Source organism: Oncorhynchus mykiss, chromosome 26 (genome assembly GCF_057628025.1).
Source record: "Oncorhynchus mykiss isolate SJ-2025 chromosome 26, ASM5762802v1, whole genome shotgun sequence".
Taxonomy (NCBI): Eukaryota; Metazoa; Chordata; class Actinopteri; order Salmoniformes; family Salmonidae; genus Oncorhynchus; species Oncorhynchus mykiss.
The window spans coordinates 50,982,083-51,006,328 of NC_143047.1; the positions used below are offsets into that span (position 1 = coordinate 50,982,083).

The window sequence follows — 24,246 nt, forward strand, 5'->3', positions numbered from 1 at the left end:
CCAGGAAGCTTAGAATCGACACAGGTAGACCTCATAGTGGCCTGATGGACTGGTACCGAAGACAGGTTCATACGGCATTCATAACCCACATAGGCCTCAGGTTGAAATTAGGGGTGCAGGCAATATATTCCTATGGGGAGAGATGACACTGTAATCTGTGAGATCAAAAAACACTGTTTTACTGTGAAGGGTTAATGCCACACGGTCAAGGTTAGGCTTGTTGAGATCGGGAGGACCTTAGGAACATTCATGTGGTGCAATTTTTCTTCTCACTCTAACGGTTCTCTCACTGTCACCCAAAAGCAAATGACATTGTGGTGCAGGCTTCATTTTGGGCCTACTATTCTAATGCTCGCTGCGCCTAGACCGAGCGAGCTACGGTCAAGCGGGATATCTCGCTGAACTCGGTACGGCCTAGGGATTATGGTAATGCCATTTCCTGCTCTCTGTGTCTTTAAGCACCGCACTTTATCACTCCATCCTTCCTGTGTGTGTGTGAGGGAGCTTTTCTTTGACATCTGTTGGGATTAATGACTGATTTACAGTTCAGAAGGGTTACCTAGTCACACATATGAAGTTTTGGAGAGATGTGACTTTTTTAACCCTTCGAAACAGAGAGTGTGACCCAATTAAAGGCACTTCCGGTTGGCACAGGAAGCTATAAGTAAACACATGTCTTGATTTACATAGCCACTTACAGAATCCCGAGTTTTAAGTCTTTCCGTTAAGAATTGACTGATCTACACAGGGTTGAATGCACTATGTCTATCAAACTGCAGGCAGTGTATGGGTAAACACTTTTAGGGGCATTTTAACCACTTCCGGTTGCTCCAGGAAGCTTAGATTCGACACAGGTAGACCTCATAGTGGCTTGATGGACTGGTACCGAAGACAGGTTCATACGGCATTCATAACCCATATAGGCTTCAGGTTGAATTTTGTGGTGCAGGCTATGTATTCCTATGGGGAGAGATGACACTGTAATCTGTGAGATCAAAAAACACTGTTTTACTGTTAAGGGTTAATGCCACACGGTCAAGGTTAGGCTTGTTGAGATCGGGAGGACCTTAGGAACATTCATGTGGTGGAATTGTGCTTCTCACCCTAACGGTTCTCTCACTGCCCCCCAAAATCAAATGACATTGTGGTGCAGGCTTCATTTTGGGCCTTCTTTTTTTCAAGTTTGCTGCACTCAGAACGAGCTACGGTCAAGCGGGGCGTCTCCTTGAACTCGGCACAGTCTGGAGACTATGGTGATGCCATTTTTTGTGTTGATTTCAGAATGCCATTTTGGTGATGGTCCCTCTCCGTTTAAACATATTGCAAATGTACAAAAGTCAACTAGCAAGTCAGTGTCCATCAGTCAATTAGATGTCATTATGACACCAAATGGATATCAATTGACACCAAACCCACTTTTTCCTACTCATTTAGTAGCCAACTATCACATATGTCAGAGCAGTCCCATAATTCACAGCGCCTTCAGTTGAAAACCTAATAAAAAGGTAAAACACATAGTTACGTTCTAGCTGCGGGTCCAGTTCGGACATTATGCGAAGTCCTATGTGAGGCGACCCCGAATCCCGAGTTTCGGCTCGATAGGTCATTTGGTGTCCGAGAAAAACCCTAATTGGTGCTGAAAATCCACTATTTTCCATGCCTTCCTACGGGGTCCTTGAACGAGCTATCGGACAGAAACTTTGGGGTCCGTCTCTATGGGCCGAGCCGGTTTCAACGCACCTAGCCTTGCGTCTCTGAGACTTTTCTAAACGTCGTCATTTTCGTGATGCAAAAATGAATTGAAGTTATTCCAAATGTACGAGGCTGTTTCTCGGTCCGAGAACCGTCTAGAGCCACGTAACTCGCCACGCACCATGGCCCGGAGGTCTAGAACAGGTTTCTAAAGTTTCGGAACTCTAGGTCCGACCGTTCTTTTTTAGCTCCAACAAAGCTAACTATTGGAGCCACTGTCTGTCTCTACGCACCCCAATACGTCCCTCCATCCAAGTTGTGTTTTAGTGCAATTTTTTTTTCCTTTGATTTTTTTGGGGAAAAATGACTGATTTACAGTTCATGGGGGTTGCCTAATCACATATATGAAGTTTTGGACAGATCTGAATTTTTTAACCCTTCGAAACAGCCCCTGAGACACCAATTATGGCACTTCTGCTTAGAATCAACACAGGTAGACCTCATAGTGGCCTGATGGACTGGTACCGAAGACAGGTTCATACGGCATTCATAACCCACATAGGCCTCAGGTTGAAATTAGGGGTGCAGGCAATGTATTCCTATGGGGAGAGATGACACTGTAATCTGTGAGATCAAAAAACACTGTTTTACTGTTAAGGGTTAATGCCACACGGTCAAGGTTAGGCTTGTTGAGATCGGGAGGACCTTAGGAACATTCATGTGGTGGAATTTTTCTTCTCACCCTAACGGTTCTCTCACTGTCACTCAAAAGCAAATGACATTGTGGGGCAGGCTTCATTTTGGGCCTACTATTCTAATGGTCGGTTATTGTGTTATTTCAGAAAATCATAGAAAATCACAGAAATGTCGCAGAGCTCCGCAGCACACTTTAAAAAGATTCGTATGAACACCCTGCAACTGGATCTGTAACCGTTGAAAAAAAAAAACGCCTATTTGTGACCATCACCAATTTGTCATTGTTCCGTTTCTCTTAAATGACGATAGATAAATGGCTGGTTCTTTTTTTATTGACACCGGAGGCTCCTTGGCTTTGACCCGAAGTGGAAAAATAATTTCTCTACTTCCATTTTAAGCCTTTAATCCCAGAAAAAACCGTCGAGGCCTAGACGCCATCCCGTTCGGGGCCAACTGCCCGTTACGCCAACCCTACGCTCGCCAAGTTTCGGCTTCGAAATATTTTCAGTTTTTGAGATAAGGCCCCGTCGCGATTCGTGATGTTTTGCCAAATTGCCATATGATTCCGTATGCCATCTGGTGGGAGTGTCCGGGACGGCGGAAAAACGGTCCGAAACTTGTTTTTTTTTTTAAACGGAAACCGAAAGTCCGACAAAGTTCATTCGACGACTTCCCGGTAGGTCCGGCCCTACCGCGCGTCCCGACGCCGACCGCGAATTTTACAAACGATTTCGGACGTCGGGTAAGGGACCGTACATTTGCAATATGGACTTTCTCACTGATCATACACGAAATGCCGAAATGTTCCCTTAAGGTATGGTAGTGTGGTAGTGGTAGTGTGGTAGTGTAGGCCTATAAGGCTGTAGTGTAGTGGTAGTGTGGTAGTGGTAGTGTAGTAGTGGTAGTGTGGTAGTGTAGTAGTGGTAGTGTAGGCCTATAAGGCTGTGTAGTAGTGGTAGTGTGGTAGTGTAGGCCTATAAGGCTGTAGTGTAGTGGTAGTGTGGTAGTGGTAGTGTAGGCCTATAAGGCTGTAGTGTAGTGGTAGTGTAGGCCTATAAGGCTGTAGTGTTGTGGTAGTGTGGTAGTGTAGGCCTATAAGGCTGTGTAGTTGTGGTAGTGTATAAGGCTGTAGTGTAGGCTGTAGTGTAGTGGTAGTGTGGTAGTGGTAGTGTAGTAGTGGTAGTGTGGTAGTGTAGGCCTATAAGGCTGTAGTGTAGGCTGTAGTGTAGTGGTAGTGTGGTAGTGGTAGTGTGGTAGTGTAGGCCTATAAGGCTGTAGTGGTAGTGTGGTAGTGTGGTAGTGTGGTAGTGGTAGTGTAGTAGTGGTAGTGTGGTAGTGTACCACTACTAGTAGAGTTTTAATGACTCCAACCTAAGTTTATGTAAACTCCCGACTTCAACTGTAAACATTTCTGTGATCTGGTTAAACAGAGAAAGAAGCTTTTCAGGAAATGCCTCTCTGTGACATCACAGAGTAGGATTAAAACTAGTTTCTAGCCAGAGGTGTTTAGGAAGGGTATTTTCCTCCATGTTATTGTGATTCTCCCAGTGTTTGAAAATCACATGTTTATTTTTTTTAATGTTTCATCACTTTTTGTGAGAGAGACTAGTTTTCACTATGTAGACACTGGTCATGAATAGACCTTCAGATACACAGAGATCAAACCCCATAATGACCTGTCATTGATTTAGGGAGGGAGAGAGAGACTAGTTTTCACTATGTAGACACTGGTCATGAATAGACCTTCAGATACACAGAGATCAAACCCCATGATGACCTGTCATTGATTTAGGGAGGGAGAGAGAGACTAGTTTTCACTATGTAGACACTGGTCATGAATAGACCTTCAGATACACAGAGATGAAACCCCATAATGACCTGTCTGATTTAGGGAGGAAGGAAGGAAGGAAGGAAGGAAGGAAGGAAGGAAGGAAGGAAGGAAGGAAGGAAGGAAGGAAGGAAGGAAGGAAGGAAGGAAGGAAGGAAGGAAGGAAGGAAGGAAGGAAGGAAGGGAGAGAGAGAGAGACTAGTTTTCACTATGTAGACACTGGTCATGAATAGACCTTCAGATACACAGAGATCAAACCCCATAATGACCTGTCTGATTTAGGGAGGAAGGAAGGAAGGAAGGAAGGAAGGAAGGAAGGAAGGAAGGAAGGAAGGAAGGAAGGAAGGAAGGAAGGAAGGAAGGAAGGAAGGAAGGAAGGAAGGAAGGAAGGGAGAGAGAGAGGGAGAGACTAGTTTTCACTATGTAGACACTGGTCATGAATAGACCTTCAGATACACAGAGATCAAACCCCATAATGACCTGTCATTGATTTAGGGAGGGAGGGAGAGACTAGTAACCTGCAGTGCTGTGGATGGTAACCGTGGAAACAGAACTCAGTAGCTTTATCCTACCTGTTGTCCAGATGCCTCTCCTTCTGAGGCTGCATCCCAAATGGATCCCTAGACAGACTGATGCCTAGTCTCCGTGGAAACCATGTAGTTGTTACAGTGACATCAGCAGGAGATGAAAGTAACCTTGAAGTGAATCCAAAATGGTACCCTATTCCCTATATCAAATAAAAATGTATGAGTCACATGCGCCGAATACAACAGGTGTAGTAGACCTTACAGTGAAATGCTGAATACAACAGGTGTAGTAGACCTTACAGTGAAATGCTGAATACAACAGGTGTAGTAGACCTTACAGTGAAATGCTGAATACAACAGGTGTAGGTAGACCTCACAGTGAAATGCTGAATACAACAGGTGGAGTAGACCTTACAGTGAAATGCTGAATACAACAGGTGTAGTAGACCTTACAGTGAAATGCTGAATACAACAGGTGTAGTAGACCTTACAGTGAAATGCTGAATACAACAGGTGTGGTAGACCTTACAGTGAAATGCTGAATACAACAGGTGTAGTAGACCTCACAGTGAAATGCTGAATACAACAGGTGTAGTAGACCTTACAGTGAAATGCTGAATACAACAGGTGTAGTAGACCTCACAGTGAAATGCTGAATACAACAGGTGTAGTAGACCTTACAGTGAAATGCTGAATACAACAGGTGTAGTAGACCTTACAGTGAAATGCTGAATACAACAGGTGTAGTAGACTTCACAGTGAAATGCTGAATACAACAGGTGTAGTAGACCTTACAGTGAAATGCTGAATACAACAGGTGTAGTAGACCTCACAGTGAAATGCTGAATACAACAGGTGTAGTAGACCTTACAGTGAAATGCTGAATACAACAGGTGTAGTAGACCTTACAGTGAAATGCTGAGTACAACAGGTGTAGTAGACCTTACAGTGAAATGCTGAGTACAACAGGTGTAGTAGACCTTACAGTGAAATGCTGAGTACAACAGGTGTAGTAGACCTTACAGTGTGGGGGGGGGGGGTAGCCTGGGTAGCCATTTGATTAAATGTTCAGGAGTCTTATGGCTTGGGGGGTAGAAGCTGTTCAGAAGCCTCTTGGACCTAGACGTGGCGCTCCGGTACCGCTTTCTGTGCGGTAGCAGAGAGAACAGTCTATGACTAGGGCAGGAAGCTTGGCCCCAGTGATGTACTGGGCCGTACGCACTACCCTCTGTAGTGTCTTGCGGTCGGAGGCCGAGCAGTTGCCATACCAGGCGGTGATGCAACCAGTCAAGATGCTCTCGATGGTGCAGCTGTAGAACCTTTTGAGGATCTCAGGACCTATGCCAAATCTTTTCAGTTTCCTGAGGGGGGAATAGGTTTTGTCGAGCCCTCTTCACAACTGTCATGGTGTGCATGGACCATGTTAGTTTGCTGGTGATGTGGACACCGAGGAACTTGAAGCTCTCAAATATAGTGCAGTACTTTGGCCCTATGAGCCCTTGCTAGAAGTAGTACTTTGGCCCTATGAGCCCTGGCTAGAAGTAGTGCAGTACTTTGGCCCTATGAGCCCTTGCTAGAAGTAGTGCAGTACTTTGGCCCTATGAGCCCTTGCTAGAAGTAGTGCTTTGGCCCTATGAGCCCTGGCTAGAAGTAGTGCAGTACTTTGACCCTATGAGCCCTGGCTAGAAGTAGTGCAGTACTTTGGCCCTATGAGCCCTGGCTAGAAGTAGTGCAGTACTTTGGCCCTATGAGCCCTGGCTAGAAGTAGTGCAGTACTTTGGCCCTATGAGCCCTGGCTAGAAGTAGTGCAGTACTTTGACCCTATGAGCCCTGGCTAGAAGTAGTGCAGTACTTTGGCCCTATGAGCCCTGGCTAGAAGTAGTGCAGTACTTTGGCCCTATGAGCCCTGGCTAGAAGTAGTGCTCTGGCCCTATGAGCCCTGGCTAGAAGTAGTGCTTTGGCCCTATGAGCCCTGGCTAGAAGTAGTGCTCTGGCCCTATGAGCCCTGGCTAGAAGTAGTGCTCTGGCCCTATGAGCCCTGGCTAGAAGTAGTGCTCTGGCCCTATGAGCCCTGGCTAGAAGTTGTGCTCTGGCCCTATGAGCCCTGGCTAGAAGTTGTGCTCTGGCCCTATGAGCCCTGGCTAGAAGTTGTGCTCTGGCCCTATGAGCCCTGGCTAGAAGTAGTGCAGTACTCTGGCCCTATGAGCCCTGGCTATAAGTAGTGCAGTATAAAGAGAACAGTGTAGAACATGGGGATGTGTGAAACTGACCTGGGCGTGAGCCGTGTCAGGAGGAAGTGCTACTCACCAAGGAAGCAGCGTCCTTTACACTGGTGCCTAGTTGTTCTGCCTGTGTGAGGCAGGATGTGAAATCTGATACCACTTGAAGCTGGCATGTCCCTCCTAACATTTCATTCGTTTGTCCGACCGTCCATCAAACCCTGGTTGAACCCTTCATCACCACTAACAACACATATGCCTGGAACCCTACATCATCTACATCACCACTAACAACACATATGCCTGGAATCCTACATCACCACTAACAACACATATGCCTGGAATCCTTCATCACCACTAACAACACATATGTCTGGAATCCTTCATCACCTACATCACCACTAACAACACATATGCCTGGAATCCTTCATCACCACTAACAACACATATGTCTGGAATCCTACATCACCTACATCACCACTAACAACACATATGCCTGGAATCCTACATCACTACTAACAACACATATGTCTGGAATCCTACATCACCTACATCACCACTAACAACACATATGCCTAGAATCCTTCATCACCACTAACAACACATATGCCTGGAATCCTTCATCACCACTAACAACACATATGCCTGGAATCCTTCATCACCACTAACAACACATATGCCTGGAATCCTTCATCACCACTAACAACACATATGCCTGGAATCCTTCATCACCACTAACAACACATATGCCTGGAATCCTACATTACCACTAACAACACATATGCCTGGAATCCTACATCACTACTAACAACACATATGTCTGGAATCCTACATCACCACTAACAACACATATGTCTGGAATCCTACATCACCTACATCACCATTTACAACACATATGCCTAGAATCCTACATCACCTTCATCACCACTAACAACACATAAGCCTGGAATCCTACATCACCTACATCACCACTAACAACACATATGCCTGGAATCCTACATCACCACTAACAACACATATGTCTGGAATCCTACATCACCACTAACAACACATATGCCTGGAATCCTTCATCACCACTAACAACACATATGCCTGGAATCCTACATCACCTACATCACCACTAACAACACATATGCCTGGAATCCTACATCACCACTAACAACACATATGCCTGGAATCCTACATCACCTACGTCACCACTAACAACACATATGCCTGGAATCCTTCATCACCACTAACAACACATATGCCTGGAATCCTACATCACCTACATCACCACTAACAACACATATGCCTGGAATCCTACATCACCTGCATCACCACTAACAACACATATGCCTGGGATCCTACATCACCACTAATAACACATATGCCTGGAATCCTACATCACCTACATCATCACTAACAACACATATGCCTGGGATCCTACATCACCACTAATAACACATATGCCTGGAATCCTACATCACCACTAACAACACATATGCCTGGGATCCTACATCACCACTAACAACACATATGCCTGGGATCCTACATCACCACTAACAACACATATGCCTGGGATCCTACATCACCACTAACAACACATATGGCTGGAATCCTACATCACCTGCATCACCACTAACAACACATATGCCTGGGATCCTACATCACCACTAATAACACATATGCCTGGAATCCTACATCACCTACATCATCACTAACAACACATATGCCTGGGATCCTACATCACCACTAATAACACATATGCCTGGAATCCTACATCACCTACATCATCACTAACAACACATATGCCTGGGATCCTACATCACCACTAACAACACATATGCCTGGAATCCTACATCACTACTAACAACACATATGCCTAGAATCCTACATCACCTACATCACCACTAACAACACATATGCCTGGAATCCTACATCACCACTAACAACACATATGCCTGGAATCCTACATCACCTACATCACCACTAACAACACATATGCCTGGAATCCTACATCACTACTAACAACACATATGCCTAGAACCCTACATCATCTACATCACCACTAACAACACATATGCCTGGAATCCTACATCACTACTAACAACACATATGCCTAGAACCCTACATCATCTACATCACCACTAACAACACATATGCCTGGAATCCTACATCACCACTAACAACACATATGCCTGGAATCCTACATCACCTACATCACCACTAATAACACATATGCCTGGAATCCTACATCACTACTAACAACACATATGCCTAGAACCCTACATCATCTACATCACCACTAACAACACATATGCCTGGAATCCTACATCACTACTAACAACACATATGCCTAGAACCCTACATCATCTACATCACCACTAACAACACATATGCCTGGAATCCTTCATCACCACTAACAACACATATGCCTGGAATCCTTCATCACCACTAACAACACATATACCTGGGATCCTACATCACTACTAACAACACATATGCCTAGAACCCTACATCATCTACATCACCACTAACAACACATATGCCTGGAATCCTTCATCACCACTAACAACACATATGCCTGGAATCCTACATCACTACTAACAACACATATGCCTAGAACCCTACATCATCTACATCACCACTAACAACACATATGCCTGGAATCCTACATCACCACTAACAACACATATGCCTGGAATCCTACATCACTACTAACAACACATATGCCTGGGATCCTACATCATCTACATCACCACTAACAACACATATGCCTGGAATCCTACATCACTACTAACAACACATATGCCTAGAACCCTACATCATCTACATCACCACTAACAACACATATGCCTGGAATCCTACATCACCACTAACAACACATATGCCTGGAATCCTACATCACTACTAACAACACATATGCCTAGAACCCTACATCATCTACATCACCACTAACAACACATATGCCTGGAATCCTTCATCACCACTAACAACACATATGCCTGGAATCCTTCATCACCACTAACAACACATATGCCTGGAATCCTACATCACCACTAACAACACATATGCCTGGAATCCTACATCACTACTAACAACACATATGCCTAGAACCCTACATCATCTACATCACCACTAACAACACATATGCCTGGAATCCTTCATCACCACTAACAACACATATGCCTGGGATCCTTACATCACCTACATCACCACTAACAACACATATACCTGGAATCCTACATCACCACTAACAACACATATGCCTGGGATCCTTACATCACCTACATCACCACTAACAACACATATGCCTGGGATCCTACATCACCACTAACAACACATATGCCTGGGATCCTTACATCACCTACATCACCACTAACAACACATATGCCTGGGATCCTACATCACCACTAACAACACATATGCCTGGGATCCTACATCACCACTAACAACACATATGCCTGGGATCCTTACATCACCTACATCACCACTAACAACACATATGCCTGGGATCCTACATCACCACTAACAACACATATGCCTGGGATCCTACATCACCACTAACAACACATATACCTGGAATCCTACATCACCACTAACAACACATATGCCTGGGATCCTTACATCACCTACATCACCACTAACAACACATATGCCTGGGATCCTACATCACCACTAACAACACATATGCCTGGGATCCTTACATCACCTACATCACCACTAACAACACATATGCCTGGGATCCTACATCACCACTAACAACACATATGCCTGGGATCCTACATCACCACTAACAACACATATGCCTGGGATCCTACATCACCTACATCACCACTAACAACACATATGCCTGGGATCCTACATCACCACTAACAACACATATGCCTGGAATCCTACATCACCACTAACAACACATATACCTGGAATCCTACATCGTAGGGCAGTGGTTTCAGAGAGAGCGGTTTCGTCGCTTGTAGCACAGAGATCAATTTATTGCAATTAATCAAAAATAATTCATAGATTTTAATTAAACAACAACAACAAAAACATTTTTATTTGTCATAGACGGACAAGATTCATATGCAATTATAAAGGCGAGTTCCTAGCGAGTTCAGGAAGCCAAGCTTGAGCTTTGTGAGACACAGCGAAGGGGGCAGACTTTTAGACCAAAGGGACCCAGCAGAAAACGTTTTCTCTGACAACTAAAGATGTAAATATGACAGTTAGGAAGGTGAAGGCATGTAGTTCATGGTGTTATCATGGATTATCATGGATTATATATCTAGAATCAGTCATTTCATATAGTTCATGGATTATCATGGATTATCATGGATTATATATCTAGAATCAGTCATTTCATATAGTTCATGGTGTTATCATGAATTATCATGGATTATATATCTAGAATCAGTCATTTCATATAGTTCATGGATTATCATGGATTATATATCTAGAATCAGTCATTTCATACAGTTCATGGTGTTATCATGGTGTTATCACATATTATATATCTAGAATCAGTAATTTCATATAGTTCATGGATTATCATGGATTATATATCTAGAATCAGTCATTTCATATAGTTCATGGATTATCATGGATTATCATGGATTATATATCTAGAATCAGTCATTTCATATAGTTCATGGTGTTATCATGAATTATCATGGATTATATATCTAGAATCAGTCATTTCATATAGTTCATGGTGTTATCATGGATTATCATGGATTATATATCTAGAATCAGTCATTTCATATAGTTCATGGATTATCATGGATTATATATCTAGAATCAGTCATTTCATATAGTTCATGGATTATCATGGATTATATATCTAGAATCAGTCATTTCATATAGTTCATGGATTATCATGGATTATCATGGATTATATATCTAGAATCAGTCATTTCATATAGTTCATGGTGTTATCATGAATTATCATGGATTATATATCTAGAATCAGTCATTTCATATAGTTCATGGATTATCATGGATTATATATCTAGAATCAGTAATTTCATATAGTTCATGGATTATCATGGATTATATATCTAGAATCAGTCATTTCATATAGTTCATGGATTATCATGGATTATATATCTAGAATCAGTCATTTCATATAGTTCATGGTGTTATCATGAATTATCATGGATTATATATCTAGAATCAGTCATTTCATATAGTTCATGGATTATCATGGATTATATATCTAGAATCAGTCATTTCATACAGTTCATGGTGTTATCATGGTGTTATCACATATTATATATCTAGAATCAGTAATTTCATATAGTTCATGGATTATCATGGATTATATATCTAGAATCAGTCATTTCATATAGTTCATGGATTATCATGGATTATCATGGATTATATATCTAGAATCAGTCATTTCATACAGTTCATGGTGTTATCATGGTGTTATCACATATTATATATCTAGAATCAGTAATTTCATATAGTTCATGGATTATCATGGATTATATATCTAGAATCAGTCATTTCATATAGTTCATGGATTATCATGGATTATCATGGATTATATATCTAGAATCAGTCATTTCATATAGTTCATGGTGTTATCATGAATTATCATGGATTATATATCTAGAATCAGTCATTTCATATAGTTCATGGATTATCATGGATTATATATCTAGAATCAGTCATTTCATACAGTTCATGGTGTTATCATGGATTATCATGTATTATATATCTAGAATCAGTCATTTCAAGCCTTATTCAGACAGTTTTGTTGAATACAAAATCCATCATATAAAACATTTCATATTTTTATCATATATTTTATTTTATTTATCATATTTGTACTGTGCACTTCAGCTTGTGTCCTGAAAGTGACTACACCTCAGCAGAAAAGGTGAGATTATACCTATTGCTATCAGAAAGGTGAGATTCTAACCTTTCTTGGAGTATGCGTGATAAATTAAATAATTACTTTTTGGAGATGACCTAGATTACATTTTCGGTTGACATTTAGTTACATTTAACTGGCAAGGCAGAGGTCCTGGTATCGAGCCGGTTGACATTTAGTTCCATTTAACTGGCTATCAAGGCAGAGGTCCTGGTATCGAGCTGGTTGACATTTAGTTCCATTTAACTGGCTATCAAGGCAGAGGTCCTGGTATCGAGCCGGTTGACATTTAGTTCCATTTAACTGGCAAGGCAGAGGTCCTGGTATCGAGCCGGTTGACATTTAGTTCCATTTAACTGGCTATCAAGGCAGAGGTCCTGGTATCGAGCTGGTTGACATGTAGTTCCATTTAACTGGCTATCAAGGCAGAGGTCCTGGTATCGAGCTGGTTGACATTTAGTTCCATTTAACTGGCTATCAAGGCAGAGGTCCTGGTATCGAGCCGGTTGACATTTAGTTCCATTTAACTGACTATCAAGGCAGAGGTCCTGGTATCGAGCCGGTTGACATTTAGTTCCATTTAACTGGCTATCAAGGCAGAGGTCCTGGTATCGAGCTGGTTGACATTTAGTTCCATTTAACTGGCAAGGCAGAGGTCCTGGTATCGAGCCTCGATGTGATCCGAATCAGAAGGAAGTGCTTCATCGCAAAGCAAGCAGCGTGACGTCCTTTACACAAGCGTAGTACGAGGATAATGAAACACAATGAAGTAGAATGAGAGCATCTGATTGGCTGAGAACAACAAACACTCTGAATCTACACATCCATTCAGAACTGACCAAATTGTGAAAGACAGGCGTTGTAATTTTGAATTCCGTAAAGTGAGTGCGGAAGAGGTGACATTCAACAAGGACAAGCCACCTGGGTCTGACAACTGAGGATGATAGTGGACTGTATTGCCACATCTATTGGCCATCTGTTCAATGGAAGCCTACAGGAAAGTGTGTTCCCTCAAGCCTTAGAGGGAAGCAAAAGTCATTCCTAAACCCAAGAATAACAAAGCCACCCTTTACTGGCTCAAACAACTGACCAATCAGCCTACTACCAACACTTAGTCAACTTTTGGAGAGAAAAAAAGGTGTTTCATCAGATACAATGCTATTTCAATGTAAACAAATGAACAACTGATTTTCAGCACTTCGAGGGAAGGGCATTCAACATGTATGGCACTTACACAAACGACTGATGATTGGCTGAGAGAAATTGATGATGAGAACATTATTGGACCTGTTTTGGTTCAGCTTTGGACATTATGGATCATAACCTGTTGATTTACATCCCGGTGCAACACTGCTACAGAGCCTTCAGAAAGCATTCACACCCCTTGACTTTTCCATATTTAAGTTGTGTTACAGCCTGAATTTAAAATTGATTACATTTAGACTTGTTTTGGTCACTGGCCTACACACAATACCCCATAATGATATCACAATACCCCAAAATGACATCACAATACCCCATAATGACGTCACAATACCCCATAATGACATCCCAATACCCCATAATGACATCACAATACCCCATAATGACGTCACAATACCCCATAATGACGTCACAATACCCCATAATGACACCACAATACCCCATAATGACATCACAATACCCCATAATGACATCACAATACCCCATAATGACACCACAATACCCCATAATGACATCACAATACTCCATAATGACATCACAATACCCCATAATGTCAAAGTGGTATTTTGTTTGTTGAATTTGTTTTCAAATGAATTGAAAATAAAATGCGTAAAGGTCTGATGTTAATAAGTATTCAATCCCTTTGCCATGGCAAGCTCAAATAAGTTCAGGAGTAAAAATGTCCTGAACAACTCCACAATCAGCTCCATTGTCTTGATGATGTTGATGGAGAGGTTGCTGTCCTGGCACCACATTGCCAGGTCTCTGACATCCTCCCTGTAGGCTGTCTCATTGTCGTTGGTGATCAGGCCTACAAACCCCTGTGTCATCGGCAAACTTAATGATGGTGTTGGAGTCGTGCATTGGTGAACAAGGAGTACAGGAGGGGACTAAGCACGCACTGCCCTTGAGGGGCCCCCGAGTTGAGGATCTGCGTGGCAGATGTGTTGTTACCTACCCTCACCACCTTGGGGTGCGGCCCGTCGGGAAGTCCAAGATCCAGTTGCAGAGGGAGGAGTCCCAGGGTCTGTCCCAGTATGGTCTTAGAGAGCATGGAGGGAACTAACTATGGTGTTAAACACTGAGCTGTAGTCAATGAACAGCTTCTGTGAATGTTAACTTGTTTAAAGGTTTTACTCACATCGACTACGGAGAGCGTGATCACACAGTCGTTCAGAACAGATGGTTCTCTCATGCATGGTTCAGTGTTGCTTGCCTCAAAGTGAGCTTGTCTGGTAGGCTTGCTTCACTGGACAGCTCGTGACTGGGTCTCTCTTTGTAATCCATGATAGTTTACAAGCCCTGCCACATCCGACGAGCGTCAGAGCCGGTGTAGTAGGATGCGATCTTGGTCTTGTATTGATGCGTTGCCTGTTTGATGGTTCGTCAGAGGGCGTAGCGGGATTTCTTAGAAGCATCCGGATTAGTGCACCGCTCCTTGAAAGTGTCAGCTTTAGCCTTTAGCTCAGTGCAGATGTTGGTCTTTAGCTCAGTGCAGATGTTAGCCTTCAGCTCAGTGCAGATGTTGGTCTTTAGCTCAGTGCAGATGTTGGTCTTTAGCTCAGTGCAGATGTTGGTCTTTAGCTCAGTGCAGATGTTGGTCTTTAGCTCAGTGCAGATGTTAGCCTTTAGCTTAGGGCAGATGTTAGCCTAGCTCAGTGCAGATGTTAGCCTTTAGCTCAGTAAAGATGTTAGCCTTTAGCTCAGTGCAGATGTTAGCCTTTAGCTCAGTGCAGATGTTAGCCTATCTCAGCGCAGATGTTAGCCTTTAGCTCAGTGCAGATGTTAGCCTTTAGCTCAGTGCAGATGTTAGCCTTTAGCTCAGTGCAGATGTTAGCTTTCAGTTCAGTGCAGATGTTAGCCTAGCTCAGTGCAGATGTTAGCCTTTAGCTTAGTGCAGATGTTAGCCTTTAGCTCAGTGCAGATGTTAGCCTTTAGCTCAGTGCAGATGTTAGCTTTTAGTTCAGTGCAGATGTTAGCTTTTAGTTCAGTGCAGATGTTAGCTTTTAGTTCAGTGCAGATGTTAGCCTTTAGCTCAGTGCAGATGTTGCCTGTAATCCATGGATTACGGTCACTGTATATAGATGAATACTTTCTGAGTAAATAGTATGGTCTGTAGCTTATCATGAGGTGTTCTAACTCAGGAGAGCAGAACCTCGAAACTTCATAAATATTAGAGGTCATGTACCAGTTGTTAAAAAGAGACACTCACCACCCTTCCCTGAACTTCCCTGACGTTGCTGTTCTGACCTGCCGATGTATAGAAAAGACAGTTTAATTTATAATTTCCATGTCTTTGTTCAGCCACAACTCAGAGAAACATTGGATATTACAATTCTTCAGATCACTTTGATAAGATAGTCTCGAACGGAGCTCGTCCAGTTTATTCTCCAGTGATTGCACGTTCAGCAATAGAGGCGGTTTATTCACTCTTCGATTTAGTCTCGTTGGGTATCCCGCACGCCGGGCTCTATAGCCCCACCTCCTTCTCCGAGTGTCTGAGATTTGAACTGTCCCAGGATAATCAATATTTCCTTCGCCTCCGACTCGGTGAAACAGAAGTCCTCGTCCAAATCGAGGTTGAGTGACGGCTGTTATGATGTCCAGAAGATCTTTCCGGTCATAGGTAACGATGGTGGAAACATTACATGTACGGAAACAGTTAGGATCAGCACCAACAAAAAAATAATACACAAAAAAGCACAATTGGTGAGGAGCCCTTAAAAAGCTGCTATTCCCGCCAGTGTCATTCCACAGAGCAAGTCTGTTCAAATGACTAGCACACAGCTTAGACACCCACGCATACCCCACAAGACTTGCCACAAAAAGTCTCTTCACAGTTCCCAAGTCCAGAACAGACTCTGGGAAACGCACAGTACTACATAGAGACATGACCACATGGAACTCTATTCCACATCAGGTAACTGATGCAAGCAGTAAAATCAGATTTCAAAAACAGATCAAATTTAACCTCACAAAAAAACGCAGCCCGGTCTGGCACACAGTCCGAATCCTGTGAAGAATACGTGTTCATACCTTTAGGGACAGATGTGGAAGTGTTGTACCTGTAGGGACAGACTTGGAAGTGTTGTACCTGTAGGGACAGACTTGGAAGTGTTGTACCTGTAGGGACAGATGTGAAGTGTTATACCTTTAGGGACAGACGTGGAAGTGTTATACCTTTAGGGACAGACGTGGAAGTGTTATACCTTTAGGGACAGATGTGGAAGTGTTATACCTTTAGGGACAGATGTAGAAGTGTTGTACCTTTAGGGACAGATGTAGAAGTGTTATACCTTTAGGGACAGATGTGAAGTGTTATACCTTTAGGGACAGATGTGAAGTGTTATACCTTTAGGGACAGACGTGGAAGTGTTATACCTTTAGGGACAGACGTGGAAGTGTTATACCTTTAGGGACAGATGTGGAAGTGTTATACCTTTAGGGACAGATGTAGAAGTGTTGTACCTTTAGGGACAGATGTAGAAGTGTTATACCTTTAGGGACAGATGTGAAGTGTTATACCTTTAGGGACAGATGTGAAGTGTTATACCTTTAGGGACAGACGTGGAAGTGTTATACCTTTAGGGACAGACGTGGAAGTGTTATACCTTTAGGGACAGATGTAGAAGTGTTATACCTTTAGGGACAGATGTAGAAGTGTTGTACCTTTAGGGACAGATGTGAAAGTGTTATACCTTGAGGGACAGACGTGGAAGTGTTTATACCTTTAGGGACAGATGTAGAAGTGGCTCTATCTCAACCATTATTTAAATGGTTTCTCTTTCTCCCCTAGCCATGAATTTTTAATCACATGTATATTTTTGGATGAGCAGGATGAGGAGAAGGAGAGAATGATGAGCAGAGTGAGGGATGGGGAGAGGATAGAGGGGGAAGAGAATAAGTGGAGATAGGAGTGGAGACAACAGGACAGAAGAGGAGAGGTTAAGTGAGGAGAGTAGAGGATGAGGAGGAGCAGAGGGGAGGAGAGGCAACTCGCAGATGAGGAGAGGGGAGTTGAGGATCAGGGAAAGGGAGGAGAAGATGAGGAGAGGGGATGGTTTGTACCATTGTAGCTACCATTACAGTTCCATATAGTTGTCACGTCGGGGATAATAGTTGTTGACAAATGTAGCATTTTAGCTAAACTTAACCCTTCTGCAAAACCTTAACCTCAGTCTCCTAACCTGCCACGTTAGTAATCCTAACCTGCCACGTTAGTTATCCTAACCTGCCACGTTAGTTATCCTAACCTGCCCCGTTAGTTATCCTAACCTGCCACGTTAGTTATCCTAACCTGCCACGTTAGTTATCCTAACCTGCCCCGTTAGTAATCCTAACCTGCCACGTTAGTAATCCTACCCTGCCACGTTAGTTATCATAACCTGCCACGTTAGTAATCCTAACCTGCCACGTTAGTAATCCTAACCTGCCACGTTAGTTATCATAACCTGCCACGTTAGTAATCCTACCCTGCCACGTTAGTTATCATAACCTGCCACGTTAGTTATCCTAACCTGCCACGTTAGTAATCCTAATCTGCCACGTTAGGAGCATGATGATGCCAGACAGAGAGCATGATGATGCCAGAAAGAGAGCATGATGATGCCAGCAGATTCTTTAGCTGCTATTTCTGTCTTCTGACACGTAGCCTGCATCCCAAATGGAAACCTAATGGAAACCTATTCCCTATTCCAAAGGGCTCTGGTTTAAAGTAGTGCACTATAGGGCAGTGTCTCCCGACTCCAGTCCTCCAGTACCCATCAGCAGTACACCTTTCTATAGTAGCCCAGACAAGCACACCTGATTCAACGTGTCAACTAATCATCAAACCATTGATGAGTTGATTCGGGTGTCAAAGGCTACAACAAAAAATGTGTACTGTTGGGGGTACTGGAGGACTGGAGTTGGGCTGTTGGGGGGTACTGGAGGACTGGAGTTGGGCTGTTGGGGGTACTGGAGGACTGGAGTTGGGCTGTTTGGAGGACTGGAGTTGGGCTGTTGGGGGGTACTGGAGGACTGGAGTTGGGCTGTTGGGGGTACTGGAGGACTGGAGTTGGGCTGTTTGGAGGACTGGCGTTGGGCTGTTGGGGGTACTGGAGGACTGGAGTTGGGCTGTTGGGGGTACTGGAGGACTGGAGTTGGGCTGTTGGGGGTACTGGAGGACTGGAGTTGGGCTGTTGGGGGTACTGGAGGACTGGAGTTGGGCTGTTTGGAGGACTGGCGTTGGGCTGTTGGGGGTACTGGAGGACTGGAGTTGGGCTGTTGGGAGGACTGGAGGACTGGAGTTGAGCTGTTGGGGGTACTGGAGGACTGGAGTTGGGCTGTTGGGGGTACTGGAGGACTGGAGTTGGGCTGTTGGGGGTACTAGAGGACTGGAGTTGGGCTGTTTGGAGGACTGGCGTTGGGCTGTTGGGGGTACTGGAGGACTGGAGTTGGGCTGTTGGGAGGACTGGAGGACTGGAGTTGGGCTGTTGGGGGTACTGGAGGACTGGAGTTGGGCTGTTGGGGGTACTGGAGGACTGGAGTTGGGCTGTTGGAGGACTGGAGTTGGGCTGTTGGGGGTACTGGAGGACTGGAGTTGGGCTGTTGGGGGGTACTGGAGGACTGGAGTGGGACTGTTGGGGGTACTGGAGGACTGGAGTTGGGCTGTTGGGGGTACTGGAGGACTGGAGTTGGGCTGTTGGGGGTACTGGAGGACTGGAGTTGGGCTGTTTGGAGGACAGGCGTTGGACTGTTGGGGGTACTGGAGGACTGGAGTTGGGCTGTTGGGAGGACTGGAGGACTGGAGTTGGGCTGTTGGGGGTACTGGAGGACTGGAGTTGGGCTGTTGGGGGTACTGGAGGACTGGAGTGGGGCTGTTGGGGGTACTGGAGTTCTGGAGTTGGGCTAATGGGGGTACTGGAGTTCTGGAGTTGGGCTGTTGGGTGTCCTGGAGTTCTGGATTTGGGCTGCTGGGGGTACTGGAGGACAGGAGTTGGGCTGTTAGGTGTAGTGGAGGACTGGAGTTGGGCTGTTAGGGGTAGTGGAGGACTGGAGTTGGGCTGTTTGGGTACTGTAGGACCAAGGACTGGCTGCGTGGGGTTCTGGAGGACTGAAGTTGGGCTGTTGGGGGTTCTGGAGGACTGGAGTTGGGCTGTTGGGGGTTCTGGAAGACTGGAGTTGGGCTGTTGGAGGACTGGAGTTGAGCTGTTGGGAGTTCCTGGAGGACTGGAGTTGGGCTATGGGGGTTCTGGAGGACTGGAGTTGGGCTGTTGGGGGTTCTGGGTGACGAGTTGGGCTGTTGGGGGTACTGGAGGACTGGAGTTGGGCTGTTTGGAGGACTGGCGTTGGGCTGTTGGGGGTACTGGAGGACTGGAGTTGGGCTGTTGGGAGGACTGGAGGACTGGAGTTGGGCTGTTGGGGGTACTGGAGGACTGGAGTTGGGATGTTGGGGGTACTGGAGGACTGGAGTTGGGCTGTTGGGGGTACTGGAGGACTGGAGTGGGGCTGTTGGGTGTACTGGAGTTCTGGAGTTGGGCTGCTGGGGGTACTGGAGTTCTGGAGTTGGGCTGTTGGGTGTCCTGGAGTTCTGGATTTGGGCTGCTGGGGGTACTGGAGGACTGGAGTTGGGCTGTTAGGTGTAGTGGAGGACTGGAGTTGGGCTGTTAGGGGTAGTGGAGGACTGGAGTTGGGCTGTTTGGGTACTGTAGGACCAAGGACTGGCTGCGTGGGGTTCTGGAGGACTGAAGTTGGGCTGTTGGGGGTTCTGGAGGACTGGAGTTGGGCTGTTGGGGGTTCTGGAAGACTGGAGTTGGGCTGTTGGAGGACTGGAGTTGGGCTGTTGGGGGTTCCTGGAGGACTGGAGTTGGGCTGTTGGGGGTTCTGGAGGACTGGAGTTGGGCTGTTTGGAGGACTGGCGTTGGGCTGTTGGGGGTACTGGAGGACTGGAGTTGGGCTGTTGGGAGGACTGTAGGACTGGAGTTGGGCTGTTGGGGGTACTGAAGGACTGGAGTTGGGATGTTGGGGGTACTGGAGGACTGGAGTTGGGCTGTTGGGGGTACTGGAGGACTGGAGTGGGGCTGTTGGGGGTACTGGAGTTCTGGAGTTGGGCTGCTGGGGGTACTGGAGTTCTGGAGTTGGGCTGTTGGGTGTCCTGGAGTTCTGGTTTTGGGCTGCTGGGGGTACTGGAGGACTGGAGTTGGGCTGTTAGGTGTAGTGGAGGACTGGAGTTGGGCTGTTTGGGTACTGTAGGACCAAGGACTGGCTGCGTGGGGTTCTGGAGGACTGAAGTTGGGCTGTTGGGGGTTCTGGAGGACTGGAGTTGGGCTGTTGGGGGTTCTGGAAGACTGGAGTTGGGCTGTTGGAGGACTGGAGTTGGGCTGTTGGGGGTTCCTGGAGGACTGGAGTTGGGCTGTTGGGGGTTCTGGAGGACTGGAGTTGGGCTGTTGGGGGTTCTGGTTGACGAGTTGGGCTGTTGGGGGTACTGGAGGACTGGAGTTGGGCTGTTTGGAGGACTGGCGTTGGGCTGTTGGGGGTACTGGAGGACTGGAGTTGGGCTGTTGGGAGGACTGGAGGACTGGAGTTGGGCTGTTGGGGGTACTGGAGGACTGTAGTTGGGATGTTGGGGGTACTGGAGGACTGGAGTTGGGCTGTTGGGGGTACTGGAGGACTGGAGTTGGCTGTTGGGGGTACTGGAGGACTGGAGTTGGGCTGTTGGGGGGTACTGGAGAACTGGAGTGGGGCTGTTGGGGGTACTGGAGGACTGGAGTTGGGCTGTTGGGGGTACTGGTGGACTGGAGTTGGGCTGTTGTGGGTACTGGAGGACTGGAGTTGGGCTGTTGGGGGTACTGGAGGACTGGAGTGGGGCTGTTGGGGGTACTGGAGTTCTGGAGTTGGGCTGCTGGGGGTACTGGAGTTCTGGAGTTGGGCTGTTGGGTGTACTGGAGTTCTGGATTTGGGCTGCTGGGGGTACTGGAGGACTGGAGTTGGGCTGTTAGGTGTAGTGGAGGACTGGAGTTGGGCTGTTAGGGGTAGTGGAGGACTGGAGTTGGGCTGTTAGGGGTAGTGGAGGACTGGAGTTGGGCTGTTAGGGGTAGTGGAGGACTGGAGTTGGGCTGTTAGGGGTAGTGGAGGACTGGAGTTGGGCTGTTTGGGTACTGTAGGACCAAGGATTGGCTGCGTGGGTTCTGGAGGACTGAAGTTGGGCTGTTGGGGGTTCTGGAGGACTGGAGTTGGGCTGTTGGGGGTTCTGGAGGACTGGCGTTGGGAAACCCTGAATACGGATTACGGTTCCATTTAGGACACATCCAGACCGTTCTGTCAGTCTGTACTGCACCTATAACAGGAAGTGGTATAGGACCTTGGTCTTCTATAACCTATACAGGAAATGGCACAGAACCCTGGTCTTCTATAACCTATACAGGAAATGGCACAGAACCCTGGTCTTCTATAACCTATACAGGAAATGGCACAGAACCTTTTTTTCCGTCTCTAATAAATCAGGAGAAACTGCAGCATCTCAAGGATCAGATACGTTCAGAGGTAACAGCCCGGTTCAGTAGAAACTCCGACTGTTGTCTCTCCTCCTTAGGCAATGTGAATCTGAAATAATTCTGTTGAAGGTGTAAGCATTACTGGCTCCACCTTTCCCTCTGATAGACTATCATCATACTGCTTATACTGTACCCATCCAATCCTTTGTAATATCCATGTGCCTAGGAGGTTAGGGGTTTGAGGTCAGAGGTTAAGGGTTGTTTCTAGACAGGGACAACATGAGCATGAGGCTAAAGACCTCATACAGAGACCTCATCCTGAGACCTCCTCATACTGAGACCTCCTCATTTTGACCTGAGACCTCGTACTGAGACCTCCTCGTACTGAGACCTCCTCATACTGAGACCTCCTCGTACTGAGACCTCCTTCTACTGACCTGAGACCTCATACTGAGACCTCCTCATACTGAGACCTCCTTATACTGACCTGAGACCTCATACTGAGACCTCCTCATACTGAGACCTCCTCATACTGGGGCCTCCTCGTACTGAGACCTCCTCATACTGAGACCTCCTTAACTGACCTGAGACCTCATACTGAGACCTCCTCGTACTGACCTGAGACCTCGTATTGAGACCTCCTCATACTGACCCCTCCTCATACTGAGACCTCCTCATACTGAGACCTCCTCATACTGAGACCTCCTTATACTGAGACCTCCTCATACTGACCTGAGACCTCCACATACTGAGACCCCCTAATACTGAGACCCCCTAATACTGAGACCTCCTCATACTGAGACCTCCTCATACTGAGACCTCCTCGTACTGAGACCTCCTCATACTGACCTGAGACCTCGTACTGAGACCTCCTCATACTGAGACCTCCTCGTACTGAGACCTCCTCGTACTGAGACCTCCTCATACTGAGATCTCCTCGTACTGAGTCCTCCTCGTACTGTGACCTCCTCGTACTGTGACCTCCTCATACTGAGACCTCCTCGTACTGACCTGAGACCTCCTCGTACTGTGACCTCCTCATACTGAGATCTCCTCATACTGAGTCCTCCTCGTACTGTGACCTCCTCGTACTGTGACCTCCTCATACTGAGACCTCCTCGTACTGACCTGAGACCTCCTCGTACTGTGACCTCCTCATACTGAGATCTCCTCATACTGAGTCCTCCTCGTACTGACCTGAGACCTCCTCGTACTGTGACCTCCTCTTACTGAGACCTCCTCATACTGAGACCTCCTAGAGGACAGGGGTTAAGGACTAGAGGATAACGGTTAGGGGTTATAGGTTAGAAGACAGGGGTTAAGGACTAGAGGATAACGGTTAGGGGTTATAGGTTAGAAGACAGGGGTTAAGGACTAGAGGATAACGGTTAGGGGTTATAGGTTAGAAGACAGGGGTTAAGGACTAGAGGATAACGGTTAGGGGTTATAGGTTAGAGGACAGGGGTTAAGGACTAGAGGATAACGGTTAGGGGTTATAGGTTATGGGTTAGACAGTTCCAACATGTTCATGAGGCTCTAGACCTGCTGTAACATAACACCTCTTTATAAATCCTCTCTATACCTCCTGCTCAGGGTAAATAGATCACTGGATTGCTGAGTGGCTTTAAACGCCACTGGAAGTCTTTCTGTCCACATCCTTCTTCAACAGGAAGGGGCCATCATTACACCACTTAGAGAGACAGTAGTCCAGACATGGGCCAGGTTCCAAATGGCACCCTATTCCCTA

The 24,246-nt window shown here is 45.7% G+C and overlaps 1 pseudogene; it reads left to right on the forward strand.

The window, feature by feature from the left end:
- The first annotated feature begins 6,992 nt into the window (after positions 1 to 6,992).
- LOC149971502 (uncharacterized) lies at positions 6,993 to 22,283 on the forward strand (annotated as a pseudogene).
- The last annotated feature ends 1,963 nt before the right edge of the window (positions 22,284 to 24,246 follow it).